Source organism: Heterocephalus glaber, unplaced genomic scaffold (genome assembly GCF_053883595.1).
Source record: "Heterocephalus glaber isolate CG9 unplaced genomic scaffold, H.glaber_assembly_v1.0 deba00001555, whole genome shotgun sequence".
Taxonomy (NCBI): Eukaryota; Metazoa; Chordata; class Mammalia; order Rodentia; family Bathyergidae; genus Heterocephalus; species Heterocephalus glaber.
Window position 1 is genome coordinate 16,395,581 of NW_028258346.1, and position 12,507 is coordinate 16,408,087.

The 12,507-nt window shown below is 42.4% G+C and overlaps 1 protein-coding gene across 16 annotated transcripts in view; it reads right to left on the bottom strand.

Moving 5' to 3' along the window:
• Samd12 (sterile alpha motif domain containing 12) overlaps nt 1-12,507 on the bottom strand; it is a 422,167-nt gene that overhangs the window by 299,451 nt on the left and 110,209 nt on the right. The gene's annotated exons all lie outside the window — the stretch shown is intronic.

Genomic DNA, 12,507 nt, shown 5'->3' on the forward strand with positions numbered 1-12,507 from the left:
TAAGTAGAGAGCTGTTTATACCTGGGAAAATGGTGTTAATCGAGTGTAACCAGTGGAATGCTGGCCATTTAGCTAAGAATTAAAAGGCTTCTTCCCAAAGGCACAGAGAGAAGCCAAGAGGTACAAAGAGAGTCTGAAAGTAGAGTGGAGAATGCACAGAAACAAGTCCATTGGTATTATTGGCTTCCTTTATCTTTAGGGAATATCAACCCAGTTAAAGGATGCCCCTTTCAGCTTTGGGGGAAAGATTTGCAAATGACAGTCTTTACAATGGGAGGGAATGAAAACAAATTAACAACAGAGGATATTAGCCACTTAGATACTTATCTCATAATAGTCTGAAAATAGCCCCGAGTCCTGTTGGGAGGGCCTGGGAATCCTCCGGAAAGGACCCAGGGAAAGTGACAGGCTAGGCTCCCGGTGCTGTCTTAGCGGAGTGGTTTCCTCTCAGTGAAGCAGAGGTGAGGTGCATGGCTGTGGGTCTGTCTGTACTACCCATGGAGAGAACTCTCCACGCCGGCAGGGCTGAGGGATCTCTACATCCTTAGCTGCAATTCTGGCTGGAAATTGGGATAACCTAAAGAGTTATTTCTAAAAAAAAAATCCAGCCTGAGATCTCTCACAATCTAACGAAATCAGCCTCTCCGCGGGAGAGACCCAAGCGGGCAGCTGTACTTCAGACAGGGTGCAGACTCCTGCCCTGGTACCTGGTACACAACCTCAGGTGGGCAAGCGGAGCTTGCAAAACTGCACCGCTTCCTAATGTGATCACTCAGCCTCCTTCACTCTAGTACTACGATCACCAAGCAACCATTCCTACAGCTGTATGATTTTCTAGGTTGACCTTTGTACAGGCTAAAATAGAGTGATCCACTGATCCAAGGCTACTATCAGCTTGCCTTTTACAGTTCTCACTTTGAATCAGTAAGAGGAACGTCTCATTTCCCATTTGTCCACTTGTTATCCTGAACAGTCCTGCAGAATCTCTAGGCTGTGTTTAACTAGGCAGGAAGGGGAGGACATAACTTCAGACATGCACAGAGCAGAAGGTAAGACCTAGGTGCCACAAGACTCTCTTACGGGCTGTCCTTAGGAGAAGCTACATAACAAGCTCATCAGTTCAACAGAACTTTAAGGGAAGTTACTGTATTGCAAAGGGAGTAATTATTTCTATTTTTTATTATAATAATTACACACAAGCAAGATTTGAGGTGCACAATCTCGACAGTTATGGTCTTGGGTTTCTGGAACCTGGAACATTAAGTTGTAAAAGCATAACAGTCCTAGAGATCCCATTCCTTAGGGAGTTCTAGGGACTGGAGACTTTCAGTGCTAAGTGGACCTGGGATGAGTTGGTCAGCTTACATAAACTCCTACTTCCTAAGATGCATGCACTCTTATGTCACAGGCTTTACTGATAGCCTAGTAGTAACTAAAGGGAAACAAGCAGATTACAGCGGAATTAAAGATGTTCTCAATCTCATGTCTCAATTCCTCAGCACTAAGAATGAGAAACCAGCAAGCGCTCTCCATTGGAGTCGTAATTAACGCCTTGCACTGTGTTTTTACAGGTGAATTCTCAATAGAGGATTGAGAACAGTCACAGCTGAGGTTCAAGCAATGAGAAAGAGTAAAGAAGAGTCTCAAGGCACGTCCAGAATCCCAGAAAGCAAGGAGAGGCCTTGGGCCAGGGCAGTCAGCTGGTTCTAGCTCACAGGATCAAAGGCCAAGACATTCTTAAAGCTACGTGGCCATGTGAACATTTGCCAGATACCTAGCATATGCACCAAACTAAGACATTTACAAAGATTATATAATATAACCAGAAGGCTATGAAATAAATCTAATTATTAAATTCATTTTATAGATGGGAAAACCTGAAGTTGTAGTGATAGGCTTCATTAACTCCTATATTTTCTCCACACCTAGCACAGGCTAGAAACAGAAACCACACAAAAACATTTTCACTGGAAAAAAATTTTAGCATGGGACGTATATACGTTTTAAAGGGTGGTAAAAATCATTTGGTTTTATAAGTAGTCTACAAAAAGGCTGACTCTGTTAAGCAGGTCTATAACTGTCCATCCTTTCCAAAATACTTAACGATAAGGTGAGAGAAGGATTCAGATTAATATTATTAACCAGTACTCAAGGAAAGTGAAATTACAAATGATGAGTTCTGGCTACCAGCAATAGAAAGGGGGGCGGGGAATGGGGTGGATGTTAAGAAGAAAAATTAAACTGAAAATTAGATTACCTGCCCACAAATTTTAATAAAACTTCAAGGAAATTAATCAACCACTTTATGCTTGCTTTGCTGACCAGAGAAAGCATCTCACTCCACTTGACATAAGCAAATAAAGATGGTAACACTTGACATGTAATTCTTGGCTTGCTTAATTGGATTGCTTCACAAACCATTTTCAGTAATCAATGATTCCTAGTAGGAATCACAAAAGAGGATCCCAGGCAGTTGGGAACAGAAAATGACACAACTGCATTTTCCTGAGTCATCTATCAGAGGGAGTGCCCCAACCATCAGATGTTCCTGCCCTTGCCCACAGCTGCTTGCCTGCACAGCTACTTCTGAGCCCCGCTGTGCCCTCATAACTCAGGACAGCTGAGGGATCCAAAGGTGGGCTGAGATTGTGCTCAGAGTCCCACATAATAGCTCTACAACCCAGAACAAATGATCTTAGTATGCCTCTGTTTCTGTGCACGTAAAATGGGAATATACACCCACCTCTGGTGGCTGCTGAAGAATTAGGTGGGATAAACCATGTAAAGAGCTCAGAAACTTGTCTATGTGCCAAAACTCTACTTGAATGCTTATTAATTCGATGACTGTTTTACATTTCAGAAGCCAAGCTACTTCTCCTTTAAAATCAAGGTTCCCTGCTCCAGGTTGAGTTAGAAAATGGTAGAGCCTGCAAAAGAACATGTGGCTATGATGTTTGCTGCAATGTAGTCTTAGTGGAAAATAGGACACCAAGAAGTCCACATGGCAGTCACCTGCAGGTTTTATGGCCATCCAGCCCAGGACAGCCCTTAGGCTCTGCTGTCCCGAATCAGCTGAAAGCCCAGCACAAGCCAAACATGCTAGCTGGTAAATATCTGCATCCTACTTACTCAGTTATGGGGAGAGGCAAAAATGCAGAGTGGATGGTTCTCAATCTATTTATGACAGGGTCGATCTAGTTATGGCTCAAGGTTGCTACTGACTACATGTTCAAATCACAAAGACACTTTTCCAGCTCAAGAATCCCAAAGCCTTGATGCAACTGCAATAATCACAGCTTTCTGAGCTCTTTGGAGGCATGAAAACTGGGACCATTGTGGAAATCAGAAAACAATAACATATAGAAAAGTGAAGGAAGTGTACACACATGCACACATCCCAGACCCAGCTCCTGACAATATGAAATGGCTGTAGACGGTAGACAAATAGCTTCAGTAAGCAGAATAAAACATCTATCATCAAGATCTTTGGCAGATTCAATTGGAGGTAACACGAACTAGCAAGGAGAGATTTTTGCCAACTGCCTCCATAAACCACTCAGTTTTCACATGTTCACAAAAAGCACACCCCTGCTGGCAGCAAAATCCTCTCTAAAAATGCCAACATGTCTTTCACCTACCCTGCCTCTATTTTCATGGACTCAGAAATGCCTTCAGAAAAGAACTCACTGCAAAGAGAGATCCAGGGAGCATGTGGTCCTCACAGGGCTCTGTTGATATGAAACAATATTCTATGTATTTCTAACATGAAAGCTTTTGTGGACTGGGAATTGGTCTTGTAACCTTCCTATTCCCCTCGCTCTTTTCTCTTCTCTCCTCTACTCAGAAGTGCCTGGCAGGATGCTGGGCACAGAGCACATGAGGCCACTGGAACTGAAACGTAGCTTCATTATGGTGACAGACTAGAATTTTAACTCCAGTTTCAACTCCATTGTTGACCTTTTTATGATCACCATGCCCTGCTAGAGGAATATGAAGGACTTTGGTGATTTGTCCATGGTGTTTAATTTTGGCACTGTGCAGAAAAGTGAGGAATGAAAAATGATGGCCAAGCTGAGGAGACAAGCGAAGGTTATTCTACTGCATAGCTAGTGAGATGCAATGTTTGGGGGCTAATCCAAAAGTTGCAAGTCGTAGTGAACCATCACCATCTCATGGGCCTTGGGGAGGTTCTCAGTGCCCTCTCTCCTCTCTCTGCTTTAGAGTAAGCTCTCTGCTCTGCCTGAGATGTCTCAGCCTCACACACTTTTGCCTGGGCACCAGCAGGGCAAGACTCACTGTTCTGTGCTTTTGCAAACAGCTGCCAGGGTCTCTTGTCTTTTTCTGACCACTCAGAACTACCTGTGCCATGAAGATGCCTGTAGCATCCACAGCCTTGTTGTGTACTTTTCTGTGGCTCTGTCTTACTCCTCCAACAGGGTGAATCCTGCAGGGCAGCTCTCATTACTTCACTGTCCAGGATTTCCAGAACTCTGTGAGGTAAGCACTATTTCCCGGAATCCATAAATGGAGCCCACAGAGATTCAGTTTGCCTTGTCTGATGCACAAGCAACTACAACTTAAGCATATCTCTTCCTCACGGCACTACTAGGGATCAACCTAGGGCCTCTGCACTGAGCTACATCTCCAAACTTTTTTCTTGTTTTTTGAGCCAGAGTCTGTCTTAAGTTGCCCAGGCTGTGCTAAAACTTGAGATCCTCCTTCTGCAACCTTCCAGAATGCTGGGATTATAGGAGTGTGCCACCAAGCTCAGCTAAGCATACCTGTTTTTAACCTTCCCCATCTAAGGAGCTAGCACTACACATCTGCACAGACAGACATGTCCCATGATCTTTACAGTTGTTGTGGCATTAATTGTAATTGGAATTACATTGACAAGAAGCCAAATGTGTCTAGTGATAAGAAAATGTCTTAATAAATTATGTCATATCCATATAGAATGGAATACTTTTCGGCAGTCTGCGAGAACAATCAAGCTAAAACTACATATGAGGATTTCCCAGTGCTGAGAACAGAAAATATTTGTTGAAATGAATGAATAAATCACAAAGATATACTTTATGTAAGAAAATCAAATCACAAAATATTATACACTGTGACTTGGCTTATGCTAAAAATCTATTTACACACACAGAGTAAATACTAGAAAAGGGATAGTAGAGGGACACTACTTTGTACCCCATAATTTTCCTCGTTTTTAGCAAGAGGTCTTATGTGCATGTATAACTCATACAATCAAAGGAACTAACAAGGGAAAGGATCATTTGGCCTGAGTGGCCTAGGTCTGAGATTACAAAGCAGGCAACAGACTAGGTTGCTTCATGTGCCTCTGCTTTTTACCTTAGATTTCCTTCTCTGTGTGCAGTGGAAAAGTGGACTTGGAGGTAGAAGACTCAGGGTAGGGTTTGTATTCTGCAAACCTGACCGAGGCAACTTTAACTGAGTCACCTGACCTTTAGGTTTATCACTGATTCTGTAGCTGGAGCTTAGGAATAATGCCTAACTTCCAAGGTAACTCAGAGAATAAATACAATGATGTATGTAATAGCCCCTGATAAACTATAACACTGTACCCAAATGCAGTACAGGATATTATTTATCCTTGTGATTATTACTCCCATAAAGTACTAATGCAGTGTCTTACATAGATAAGGCATACAGTATAAATTAGAGAAATGAATGACTATTAGAATATGTGAATTCAATCTCCTGCATACATTCAGCATTAACTCCTTCTAAAGAGGTGGAGATTTTTCTTTTCTTTCTCTTTTTTTATTTTAGTCTTTCAGTGATACCTCACTAGGAAAATGTTTTTTAAAAACAAAAAGATCTGAATCCCTCATTTCACCTGATATAAGATGCCACTGATTTTAAGATATGCATTACTTTTATGTACTACTAAGGCAGAAAAACAAAGATGCTAAATAAATCATGTCACACAATGCTTGATTTTGAAAATGTGAAAATGTGCAATTAAGAATCTATGAAATACAGTATTTAAATGATAGGCTTCAGGTAAATTAGCTGATCAATTATACATTGTGTCTCTCAAATGGAATTACTAATTTAATAATAAGGCATGGTTTTCTCATACCAGTGATGTTTCACGGTGCCTTTTCCCCTTTGCATGTGCTAGCTACAGCATTTTTTTTCATGTTTTAAAAATTACACGGAATAGATAATTACTAGTGGATGCTGACCTTTTCCTTATTATGAGTAATTATGCTATTAAAAGCATCATTTGGACCTTAATTTGATGTACAAATTATTCAATTACCTGGTCTGCAGTTATAAGGACTTTTAGCAAGCACCAATTTTTGGTGAGAAGGGAAGGATAATCCTGAACAGGAAATAATTTCATCTTGTACTCGGCTGCAGAAATTTTTATAGAATGAAGTAGCAGCTAAACCAATAACCTCATTGAAATGCTTCACGACATCTAACTGTAACTCACACATCACCACTGAAAGTATTCCCGAGAACAGGTCAAATAAGCCTGATAAAAACCCCCTTGCAAAAGCACAACTGAGGCATGCTGTTGAAAAAGAAAGAAGTGTTTAGCTTTGGTGTCCATAAGTCTTGCTTCCGGTCCTCGCTATCAACTCCGTGCCTCTGCCTTGCCATCGATGCACAGGAGGCCATGGCAAGAGCGATGGTGATGGGGACAATGGTGGCGGCGGTGGCGGTACAGGTGATGGTGGCTCACATGGCAGCAGTGGTGGTGGCAGTGATGCCAACAGTGTGGAGCTGGTGGGCGGCAGCAGTGACAGGGAGGGTGCTGTTGGAGGTGACAGTGCAGACCCAGGGACATACATGCTAACTTCCAACAGTGCAGGGAGGTAGATCACTGCCAATGGTCAACTGGGTGGCGATGAAAACTGAGAACCGATTCCCGGTTTCTTTATTTACTAGCTAAGTCAGTGTCCTCAGTTTCTTCATCTGTAAAACGTAAATAATAATACCAACATTTTCCAGATTGTTGTAAGGATTGGTGATCAGTCTCAAAGACCTGTTACACTGCTGAGCTTCAATAAAGAAGAGAAGAAGAGGAGGAAGAATCTCCAAATCACACGTTCATAGATAAAGGGACCATGTTTCTAAGAGTCACTGGTGTTTTCCTAAGTCTTTGTCTCCCTGACTTGCTGCCACTCTGGCTCTTGTCATTCTCCTGCTTCAGAACTTCCAGATAAAACTCAAATTGTGTGTCAAGGCCTAGGAGACCCCTTGGGCACGTTCCTACGCAGCTAAATTCCTCACCTCTCCCTCTACCTGTGAATTCACCCCCTCGGCTGAATGCTTCTCCAGCTCATCATGCACCTTCCCACACGCCCTGTCCTCGGCCCAGAGGAACTGTGCTCAGTGCAGGGCTGGCCCAGGACTCCCTCTCAAAGTCTTCCTCCCACCACATCGAGCCCTGTACACTCTTTCGGTACTGCACATGTCTATCCACAAATCTGCAAAGAAACAGATTATTGACTCTGCTACACATTCACCCACGCTTACGAGCCATCTGATAGCAGAGCTGTATTTTAAATTTAAAGCTCAGAAATACAATAATCGTCATCATTACAAATACTGCTGCCACGGTCATCATCACTGTCTCCTCTCCATCTAATAAGCACCTAGACAGAGCTAACTATATGCCCAACATTGTTCTGGGTGCTTTTGTACTTATTAATTCATTTATTATTCCAACCAACCCAATAAGGCAGATGCTAACATTACTCCCATTTTGTATATGTTGAACTGAGACCGAGAATGGTTAAGTGAATTGACTGTGTCATAAAGGCAGCAAGCTACAGGGCCAGGACTCAAATCCAGGCAGTCTTCGCTCCAGAGTCTGCCTTCCATCCTAGACGACTTCTCAAAGCCGCCTACATAACATTTATGGGATTATTTAATAAATGCTAATGAGGATTAGCACATACAAAATTGGATACTGGGAAAGGAAAAAAAAGGGGGACGATACGGCTAAATCCAGTGATACTAAACTTTTTAGAAAATACCCTTTTAGGCTTCAGATCCATTAGCATCACTATGTAAAAATTTCTCCTTTTTAAGAGAAGCAGATGGGATTAACAGATTAACAAATTATTCGGTGTTCACAAGCAGGGCACTGCTAAGATCTATACAGTTTTTTCCCAGAAGACACTGTATCTGTAACAGAGTGGGCAGGAGCAATATGTTTCCAAATTTCTTGGGAAATATCATTCTCCATCATAAAAATCACTCCTTTAAGGAGAAGTATGAAATGCCTGCCACTCAGTATGCAAATGGTATGCCAAGGCTGTACTTGGGTGCCACTAGAAGCCTGAACTCAAAGCACCGGAGTACTCTGACTTGTCACAGTGGTCCAGACTGGAATGATTGCCTGGGGGTGCTGTGCCATCTCAGCTCCAGGCTACTCAGGAGTGTCCCCTACCACTGTCCCCACAGCCTGGGTAAACTGGGCCACTTCTTACACTGTGGACTGGGCAGATGAGAAGATTCTCATCCTGAGACAGAAGGCAGGAACAGCGTGAACAAGTCTGGGCTTTGCTGGCTGCTCCATTTTTTAGGGAAGAAGTACATTTGTTTTGGATGGTTTCTGTCGCTTGATACCTGAATATTCATCTTACAGAGATAAATAAAGAATCCAAGTAGAGTCTAGAGCAAAAAGGTGAGGCATTTTTTAATTCTGTCAAACTTCCCCGCAGTCCCAAAGCTCTCGGTGCAGAAATATTACACAGCTGCTATGATCATCATCACAAGAACACAGAAGAAACAGGTGGGAATCATGCAGGGGAGCTTCCATGGAACAAAGGGGACTGAAGATGTCCAGCATTGCTGCCATCTCAGACAATACGGGGCATGTTCTTAAAATTACTAAAAATAAATGCTCAAATTACCTCATGCCCTCATTCACATACTGGCCGCCCAATATCAAAGGCTTCTGCTAAGTAACCTTTGTGCTCAGAAAATGGCATTTGTTCCTATAGCTCCAGCGGCTATTTGCCAGCTTGTAAGCAATGCTCAATGCTTCTTCCCAACTGCTGGCAATGGTACAAAAATGAGTCCCCCAAAGAGCCTGCCCTTAACTGGTTCCATCCTGGACACATCACTTCCTGTACCCACACGTCAGCAGGCCTCTCTAGCTGTCTGGATGAGTTATAGTGCCCAGGATGCACACAGGCAGGCTCTGTGGCATGTTTGATGCTCAGTTCCAGACGGCAGCTTCACAAGTCCTCTGCTGACAGCTCTCACTTGTTTCTGAGATGCAGCTACACAGGGTTAGCCAATGATAAAAGACCCCTTGCTATAACATAACCTAGCGATCTTTAACTGAAATTATTTGCTTTTTCCATTCACCTATCATGAACTGGAATTGTCCCCATTTTTCTAAACTTTTGTTTTTGTACAACCACTCAAATGATCCTCTGGTGTGACTACCAATGAGCACTGGGAACTGGATTAACACAGGGATTATTTCCAAGCTGATTCTACAATACCGGGTGTGAGGCTCTGTATTAGTCAGCTTTCCATCACTACAGTGAAATACTTAGAGCAATTATCTTACAAAGAGAAAAGGTTTACTTAGCTCTTGGTTCTGAAGGGCTCTGTCCAAGATGGGGCACACTCATTGCTTTGGGCCTTTGTTTAGGGTACTGAATGGCAGTGGTGGGAGGGCCACCAAGTAAACTCTTGATATCGTGAGCCAGGAGACAGGGAGAGACAGGAAGCAGCAGGATCCCACAACCTCCTTCAAAGGCATACCCACAATGACCAAGGACCTCCCAGGGGACCCCTCCAAGGACTACAACACCTCCCAATGCACCACCCTGGGAGCCGACCCGTGAACACCCAGACCTCTGGGGGACATTCATCCAAGCCATACAAAGATCCAAGGTTCTGAAAGGGAAGCATGAATGTCACCTACCAGCATGGGTAGAGCAAGTCCTTTGACTTGCCTCTGACTGCCCAGCATTAATCTACCAAGACAGACAGAAAATATGGTGGGAAGGACAGGGCCTGGGGGAGCTATGAACATTGGCCTCTCCATTTGTGGCTGTATAACTTCTTAGCTTCAGTTTCTTTAAACTGTAAGTAGGTGTGATACTATCTGCCATACCCAATGAGGCTTAACTAATTTCAAAACAAACCCTGGAATAGAAAAGTACTCAGTACTTGGTCAGACTATTTCTCTAATTATTTGATTCTAGAGTTTAAAAAAAGACTATTCTAAGCATAATAACATGCTGGTGCCATTCTTCAAAAATCAAAGAACCTATGAAGAATTAATACATGTCCAGCAATACAGCCTGTCTAACTTCAGAGCCCTCATGATGCCTCTATTCTTATTCTAGTCATCATCCAATTAGTTGAATATAAATCCTTTAAATTACATCAATAAACTATTTCTTAAAAAGGCAGTGAGCCCAACAACTACCAGAGAGTTAGTTCCTTTGAGACTTAGATAATTAGCATGACAGCTTGGCCAAAATATCGTTTGAGGAGAAACCAGCCAATGCCATTGGCATGGGAGAGTAGTCATGCTGCACGTGACCCCAGCTGACTCCATGCCATGGATTCTGTGTGTTGGCCGCATCAAACTGCCAATTCCTAGCCAGTTCTGCATTTTGGTTCCTCTCAGAACAGGGCCACAGAGGTGGCAATGAACTGACTGCCTGATTATGGATGAGGCCAATACCCCAGTAGAGAAGTAGAGAAGGTAGTCTTGAAAAGTCAGCAGCTTCAGAGAAATCACAGATGGGCTAACTGTTCAACTCCCCCCGGCCCCAGAAAGCTCATGGTTATTGTAAACTGCAAAACCATCATGAGGTTTTACTGAGAGTAGCAGGATAGAGCTGGAGAAGAAATCCAGTGCAGTGCCACCGTATTGCCAGAGAGAATAATCAGGCACAATCTCAGGAAGGAGACAGCCACAGAACAACTACACTTCAGCTTCAATCCAGGATTTTCAGGGTTACTCTTCCACAGCGACTTGGTGAGAGGTAGCCACAGGAGACAGACCTGGAGAGGGTGATGGTTAGACAGGGGTCCCCTTAGAAGTTCAAGCTCAGGGCAGGAAGGACACAGGGCCTGCGGTCTGTGGTGGGAAGCAAGGCCCGGCAGGTCTGCTTGGGCCCCAACCCTCTGCCTGCGTCCAGTGGAGACCAGTGGTCTCATTACTTTCCTGTTTACCAGCATGAGTGCGGAGGTGCCTCAGCTTAGACAGTGGCCATGGTCTGGGGCTTATGGGAAGAGGGGCCTCTGGAGCAAGGGAAGCTGGGAGGAGGGGACTTGCTGGATTCCAAGCTGCAGGTCCTAGGAGGAAACTACTCATTGGGAAATGTAGAAGAATTTATTTTGGACCCATTTTTTCCTTCTTCATTGGACCCTTTATTTTTCCTTTATTGGGGCCAAAAACATGTTAGGAGTTTTTTCTCATTTTTTTTCTTTATCCTTTCTCTCTTTTTTTGTCTTTTTTCTCTCTTTTAGTTTTTCCCATATTATTTTTTTCTTTTTCCTTTAGTTTGCTCTGTTTTTAATTTTTTCTATTTTTTGTTTCTTTTTCTTTTACCTAATACTATTAACTTCCTTCTACTCCTTAATAAGATCATTGATTAAATGGGAAAAACTGAACGGTTTCTCTCTAAAATCAGGAACAAGACAAGGATATCCACTATCACCATCCCTGTTCAATACAGGCAGAACAACATTAGCCAAAGCAAACAGGCAAGAGAAAGAAATAAAAGGGTTGGTTATGTGTAAGAAAGGAAGAAGTCAAATCATCATTATTTGCACACCATGATCCTTTACATATAAGATCCAAAAAATTTCCACCAAAAGACTCCTAGAATTAATAGCCAAATTCAGTAATGTATCAGGTTACAAAATCAACACACAAAAATCAATAGCATTACTGTACACTGATAATGAACTCAATGAGAAGGAAATTAGGAAAATACCATTTTCAATAGCATCAAGAAAAATTAAATACTTAGGAATTAACCTAACCAAGGAAATGAAACACTTCTACAATAAAAACTACAGAAATCTGGAAAGGGGGAGATCAAAGAGAACATCAGAAGATGGAAAGATAGCCCATGTTCCTGTATAGGCAGAATTATATTGTCAAAATGGCCATACTTCCAAAATTGTTACATAAATTTAATGAAAAAAACAACAAAATTATTATATAAATTTAACCCAATCCCAATCAAAATTTCAACAGCATTCCTCACAGATCTACAGAAAAGAATTTGAAAATTCATATGGAAGCAGAAGAGACCCAGAAGCAATCCTTAGTAGCAAGACCAAAGCAGGAGGCATCATAATCCTAGATTTAAGTTATATTACAAAGCAACAGCAATATAAACAGCATGGTACTGGCACAAAAACAGACACATGGATCAATGAAATAGAATAGAAGATCTTTGACAAAAGAACTAAAAACACACACTGGAGCAAAGATAGCCTTTTTAACAAATGGTGCTGGGAAAACTGGCT